This window comes from Rhagoletis pomonella, unplaced genomic scaffold, assembly GCF_013731165.1.
Source record: "Rhagoletis pomonella isolate Grant_MI unplaced genomic scaffold, Rhpom_1.0 Rhpom_scaffold_00412, whole genome shotgun sequence".
NCBI lineage: Eukaryota > Metazoa > Arthropoda > Insecta > Diptera > Tephritidae > Rhagoletis > Rhagoletis pomonella.
This window is the reverse complement of record NW_023458966.1, coordinates 76,518-83,646: the sequence shown is the minus strand read 5'-3', so window position 1 is coordinate 83,646 and position 7,129 is coordinate 76,518. Positions and strand designations below refer to the sequence as shown.

Here is a 7,129-nt window from a genome sequence, read left to right as displayed (position 1 = left end):
ACAATTACACCTACAAATTTTAAACTTTTTATTGCAAATTTTTAGAAAAATTTTAGGTATACACTTTTATAGCCCATTATATTTTAGTAGGTTAAACTGCAAATTTGAAAACGCTAGAAAATAGCGTTGGTTTTTTATATTACTTTTTTGCTGACGGTCCTGGTCATTTTCCTCCATATAAAAGTATGTAATTGGCGAGCATACTTTATATGAGAGAAAATGCTCAAACCGTCAGCCAAAAAAATTATTAAAATCTACGCAATTTTGTAGCTCCTTGAAATTTGCACTCTAACTTACTAAAATATAAAACAGTTGCTCAGTTACTCTCTCAAAAGTGTTCCCACTTACAGGTTTTATGTCAATAGGAACGACTTCCTGTAAGTTCTGACTAAATCCTGTAAACCTGACTGCTATTGGAACATACTGTATATGTGTATTCAAGAATCTTTCTAAAAGTGCATGTTAAACTACTAGTGAAAAGTGTTTATATTTCAGACCACAATCTGTGTAAACACATATACGCATAAGATGTTCAAGATTTGATTTTCAATATACACATATGTAAATATACACTTGAAATGTTTAAAATTGCAAAAGTTTTGAATACAAAAATACATTTACTACTGATAATAAACATTAAGTGCTCATATTTACTTAATTTTAAACATTTCATGTGTTATTTTGCTATTCGCGACAAATCTGGTATGTAACAGTAAACAGGCAGTGTTTAGTTTTATTCTTCTTCTTCTTCTTTATTGGCGCTGTAACCGCCTAAGCGATTTTGGCCGAGTCCAAAACAGCACGCCAGTCATTTCTCTTCTGTGCTAACTGACGCCAATTGGAAATGCCAAGTGAAGCCACGTCCTTCTGCACCTGGTCTTTCCAACGCAGAGGATGCCTTCCTATTCCTCTGTTACCAGCATCGTGGCCCGCGTTGAATATTTTCAGAGCAGGAGCGTTTTTGTCCATTCGAACGACATGGCCAAACCAGCGGAGCCGCTGAATTTTAATTCGCTGCACTATGTCTATATCGTTGTAAAGCTCATACAGCTCATCGTTAAATCGTCTGCGATATTCGCCAGCACGTAAAGGTCTGTAAATCTTTCGCAGAATCTTTCTCTTGAAAACTCCAAGAGCCGCCTCATCAGATGCTTTCATTGTCCATGCCTCCGCGCCATACACCAGCACAGGCATCATGAGTGACTTATAGAGTGTGATCTTTGTAAGACGAGAGAGGACTTTACTTCTCAATTGCCTACTCAGCCCAAAGTAGCACTTGTTGGCAAGAGTGATTCTCCGTTGGATTTCAAGGCTGACATTATTATTGGTGTTAATGTTGGTTCCTAAATAAACGAAGTCGTCTACTTTTTCAAACTTGTAACTGTCAACAGTGACGTGGGTGCCAAGACGCGTATGCTCTGACTGTTTGTGTGATGACAGGAGATACTTCGTTTTGTCCTCGTTCGCTTTGCTTCTCTAGCCCTTGTTGTAGGCATACGCCAGCAATTGTACGCTCTTGTAAAGTATTGTGCCTGAGCGGTTCAGTTCTGCGGCTCTTATTATCTTCTCCAAAATCAGATTAAAGAAATCACATGAAAGGGAGTCCCCTTGTCTGAAACCTCGTTTGGTATCAAACGACTCGGAGAGGTCCTTCCCTATTCTGACGGAGCTGGTGATATTTCTCAACGTCGTTTTACCCAGCCGTATTAGATTCGCGGGGATACCAAATCCAGACATCGCGGCATAAAGGCAACTTCTTTTCGTGCTGTCGAAAGCGGCTTTGAAATCGACAAATAGATGGTGTGTGTCCATCCTGTTCTCGCGGGTCTTATCCAAGATTTGGCGTATTGTGAATACCTGATCTCTGATTGATTTTCCAGGCTGATAAGGTCCAATCAGCTCGTCGTTCAGTCTTTCGCACATTACACTCGATAAGACCTTATAACCTATGCTTAGAAGGCTGATTCCGCGGTAGTTGGCGCGTATGGCGGGGTACCTTTCTTGTGGATTGGGCTGAGCACACTTAAATTCCAGTCGTCAGGCATGCATTCATCTGAATATATTCTGCATATGAGCTGATGCATGCACCTCATCAGCTCCTGGCCGTCGTACTTGAATAGCTCGGCTGGCAGGCATCAGCTCCAGCAGCTTTGTTGTTTTTCAGCCGCGTAATCGCTACTCGTACCTCGTCATAGTCAGGCGGTGGGACAGCTACTCCATCATCATCGACTGGGAACTCGGGTTCGTCTTCTTCACTACTTTCAGCGCTGCTGCCATTCAGTAGGTTGTAAAAGTGTTCCCTCCACAATTAAAGTATATTCTAGATATCGGTCACTAGGTCGCCATTGTTGTTCTTACAGGAGTTCGCCCCGGTCTTGAAACCTTCCGTAAGTCGCCTAATCCTCTGGTAGAATTTTCGGGCGTTCTTCCTGTCGGCTAGCATTTCAAGCTCTTCGCAGTCACGTATTTCGGCCTCTCTCTTCTTATTGCGGCAAATACGTCTCGCTTCCTTCTTCAGTTCCCTATAACGGTCCCACATGGCTCGCGTTGCACCCGGTCGCAGCGTGGCCCTGTAGGCGGCGTCTTTTTTCTCTGCGGCTTCTTGACATTCCTCATCGTACCAGTTGTTCTTTCGGGCTCGCTGAAATCCAACTCCTTCTTCGGCGGCGGTACTTAATGATCAGGAAATGTGGTTCCACTGCTCGCGTATGTCGGATTGTTGAAGAGTGCTCTCAGAGAGGAGGTGTGTGAGTCGAGTGGCGAATAAATTGGCCGTCTGTTGTGATTGCAGCTTTTCGACGTTAAGCTTTCCTTGCATTGTTGGGCGCACATTTTTTGCTGCACAGAGGCGGGCGCGTATCTTGGCTACAACAAGATAGTGGTCCGAGTCGATGTTTGGCCCTCGGAGTGTACGTACGTCTAAAACGCTTGAAGCATGCCTTCCGTCTATCACAACAAGATCGATTTGGTTTCTAGTTTTTCGATCTGGAGACAGCCATGTAGCTTGGTCGATGTTCTTATGCTGGAAGCCAGTACTACATATTACCATGTTTCGGGCCCCGGCGAAGTCGATCAGCCTCAGTCCGTTATCGAACGATTCGTCGTGGAGGCTGAATTTTCCGACATTGGCGCCAAAGATTCCTTCCTTGCCCACCTTGGCATTAAAATCGCCGAGCACGATGTTGACATCGTGTCGGGGGCAGCGCTCATATGTACATTCCAAGCGCTCATAGAAGAGATCCTTGGACGCCTCATCCTTCTCTTCCGTCGGGGCATGGGCGCAGATGAGCGAGATGTTGAAGAATCTAGCTTTGATGCGGATTGTGGCTAGACGTTCGTCTACCGGGGTGAACGCCAGTACTCGGCGACGGAGTCTCTCTCCTACCACGAATCCAACACCGAATTTGCGCTCCTTTACGTGGCAACTGTAGTAGACATCGCAAGGCTTCACGCTTACTTTTCCTTGCCCCGTCCATCGCGTTTCTTGGATGGCGGTGATGTCAGCCTTTGTCTTCCCGAGGACATCAACCAGCTGGGCAGAGGCACCTTCCCCATTAAGGGTCCGGGTATTCCAGGTGCATACCCTTAAATCATAGTCCTTTATACGTTTTCCGTGGTCGTCATCAGAAAAAGGGAGTCTCATCCGTGTCTTTTTTTTATTTTTCATTGGGCGGGGTTTTAACGTATCTCACTCCCAAACGGGTGTTTGGTTGCTACCCGGAGGATACGTGGATATAAATATCCGGACGTTGTGAGCTGCGATTTGAACCGTACGCACAAGAATCGCTTCTGGCCACTCCCAGGTGAATGGCAGTCAAAAATTTTCCACTTCTTCGCACGGAACCATTCGTTAATTTTATTACGCGGGTTATAAATTTGCACACATTAGGAGGGGAAACTGGTTATCTCTCTTTATATGCACAAATTTAAACAAAGATTTTTTAGAGCAAATTTTAAACATTTTGTAATTTATTCTACGCCACATATACATATATATAATTAGAAGTAAACAACAGTGTTTAATTAACACGGAGTGTAAATTTGTATTCAGTAAGAGCGGAAACTGATTACCTATCTTACTATGTGCAAATTTAAACACAACTTTATACAGTGTTGTTTTCAAAGGTTTCAGTAAAAATTACACATCTGAAGTGACTGAGACGAGCTCCTGAGTTGATTTATTTTAACTTTATTCCAAAGTATTGGATGCGAATAATTCGCACGGGTAAGCTAGTAAAATATATATATATTTTTTTATGGACGGCAAAAAAGGGTACATTTTGTTTTATTTTGGGCCTTTTTACTTGGATATTGTGGTACACAAAATTTTGATGAAGTGGCAACCGTGCCCACCACCACTTTAAAGCGATATTTCATCTGGTTCAAAAATAATATTTTAACGATTGACTTGCTAATTTTTTGCTTAAGCTGCTTTAATTGACGGGTACAAGTATATCAAACATATCGTAGATCTAAAGTACGATCAACTCAACAAATTCTGACTATTTTTTTGCATAAATCAATCCACAGGACTTATCTCCAATGAATGAAAATATTTTTTTGTTCATGATTATATACATTAACTAAAAAACTTAATACTTATAAAAACAAAGAATTCAAAACGTTTTTCCTTTGACTAGCAAGCGTTTAAAATTATAACATGAACTTAAGAATTAATCTTTTTACAAATTTATCCATAAGTAATATAAGTAGAGATGCACCGCCAAATAGTACACGGAACTACATATGCTCTATAACTACGGTGAATATTTTCAGAGGTCTACGTATAACTGACTCCACCATCTGTGAAGCGTTTATTTATAAGTAATTTCCTAAGTCTAACAATACATCTTTTACTTAGTCTATATTTACATGTTTGTGTGTACAGGTGTATAATGTATATACATATGTATGTGTGTGTGGGTGTACGTTGATGCACATGCATGATTGAGAGAAATAGAGATTGCGCAAATCGTGGTACCGCTAATCCGCTCTTTGTGATTTTGACAGAATCAGCTGTGTGCGTGACGTCATCTTGGTGCAATTGTTGATTGTAAGCATACAAAAAACCAAATTACGATTTTAATATTTGTGTGTTAATAATTCTGCGTGGTTTTAAACAATTATTGAGACATTACAAAGCAAAACGAAGTGTGCAGTGGCAAAGTGTAATAGTGAAAACAAAAGGAATGCGTGCGATATAAGTTATTTATTTTTTTTCGTTTCCTACGGACGCAAACCTGGCGAAAAAGTGGAAGCAGTTCTGCCGGCGAGAAGATGCATTAAACACTAAATCGAGCTTTGTGCCTCAGTATATCCAGTAAAAAAACTGTGGTGAAGTCCTTTATGGGGATAAAGTTTCCAGAGGTGAAATTTTAGGTAGCACACAATTTCTTACACGCATGGTTGCTTTTCAGTACTCATGAAAGAAACTTAAGAAATATTTGAAAAAAAAAGTTCATATAGTACATTAATTTTTGAAAGAAATACCATAATGTATGTACTCTGGTTAACTATATCAAAAAATGTATTAGAACCACCGTTTAATGTTATATTTGATACAAATTAATATTGCTGACCCGAACGCTCTGCGCATTGCCACTGAATAATAGATTTACTTAAAATTACATCCCTGGTCATTGTTCTTTCTGTATCGAATCGTGGTGAATTCACATTTCTCAGAAATTTGACAACGAAACAAAACAAAGGGAGTATTATATTTGCTAATTTTTAGCTAACTGCTTTTTAGGATATGTTGAGGCAACAAAGAAGGCGCAGTTTGAGTTATTAGTAATGAAGTAGCAGGCATATTTGGAAAATTATGCCGATAAACAGGATTGAATTTGGGAAAGTAAGTGCCTGGTTGCAGCATATCTATGTATTAAAAAGTATTTAAATTTTTTAATAGTGGCTCATTTACGATGTGCTCCAAACATTTGGCGAACTTTTTTTTCGCCTTCTCAATGTGCTAAGTAACAAGTTAAGATGACCGCCATCACGGCCGGTAAGAAACCGCAAGCAAAGGGTAGACAACCTTCCAGTAAGCTGCCTCCTGTCCCTGAGTCAAAGCTGAAGTTCAGCAAGAAGCAGGTCAGCAAATTGCTACCCTGATCAAACGTAAACTAAAGCGCTCTGCTGCGATTACACTCCGTAAATGTGAAAACTTGGTGCATGCTGAGAAATATCAAACAAGAAAACTTCGTGATGGACGCCGTGAGATGAAGTTGCGCCGTGTGGCAAAAAACGCCTACGTGCCTAAAAAATCCAAATTGGCTTTTGTGATCCGTATCCGCGGTATCAAAAAAGTTGCACCAAAAGTGCGTAAAGTTTTACTGTTGTTTCGTTTTCGCCACATTAACCACGGTTTGTTCATCAAATTGAACAAGGCAACCATTAATATGCCACGTATGCCGAACCTTATATGGGGTTATCCAAATCTTAAATCAGTTCGTGAATTGATGTACAAACGTGGAATTGTCAAGCACAACCATCAACGTGTCCCAATCTCTGACAGCTTTGTGATCGAAGGCAAATTGCGCAAAGCGCACGGAATTCAGTGCGTTGATTATTTGGCGCACGAAATATTCACTGTTGGAACCCACTTCAAGAAAGCCTCCAACTTCCTGATGCCATTCAAGCTCAACACATCGACACGAGGCTGGCGCAGGAAGGCTAATCATTACGTTGAGGTTGGTGATTTCGGTAGCCGTGAGCATAAGATCAACAAACTGCTACGCAAGATGGCTTGAAGAAATTGTTTTTTTTTTTGTATTTAAGGCGAGAATATAATGTTTAAGCGTGAGTTACAGAGACATCTTAGTTCGTAAACTTGATTTGTAATTTGAATATATTTTATCTTATTTTATTTTTGTTCCAAGTACCGTATAATATCTATTTCTACTATTGCTTAATTTATTATTACTGTTTCCTTCTTGCAAAATATTTGTACTGAAAATGTTAACCGATGTGACTAGCACTATTAATTATAAGGTTTTACCCTTGCTGTGTTAGGATTGATCCATAAATTGAATAAATTGAAATTGAAATTGAAATATAATGTGGTACATCTTCAAAAGGCGCCCAAGCAAAAAAAAAATAAAAATTAAAAAATTCCTGAAGTTGCCTTTAC

At 40.2% G+C, this 7,129-nt stretch overlaps 1 pseudogene; it reads left to right on the top strand.

Annotated features, from left to right (window-relative positions):
• The first annotated feature begins 5,966 nt into the window (after positions 1 to 5,966).
• Positions 5,967 to 6,749, top strand: LOC118750816 (annotated as a pseudogene).
• Positions 6,750 to 7,129: the final 380 nt, after the last annotated feature.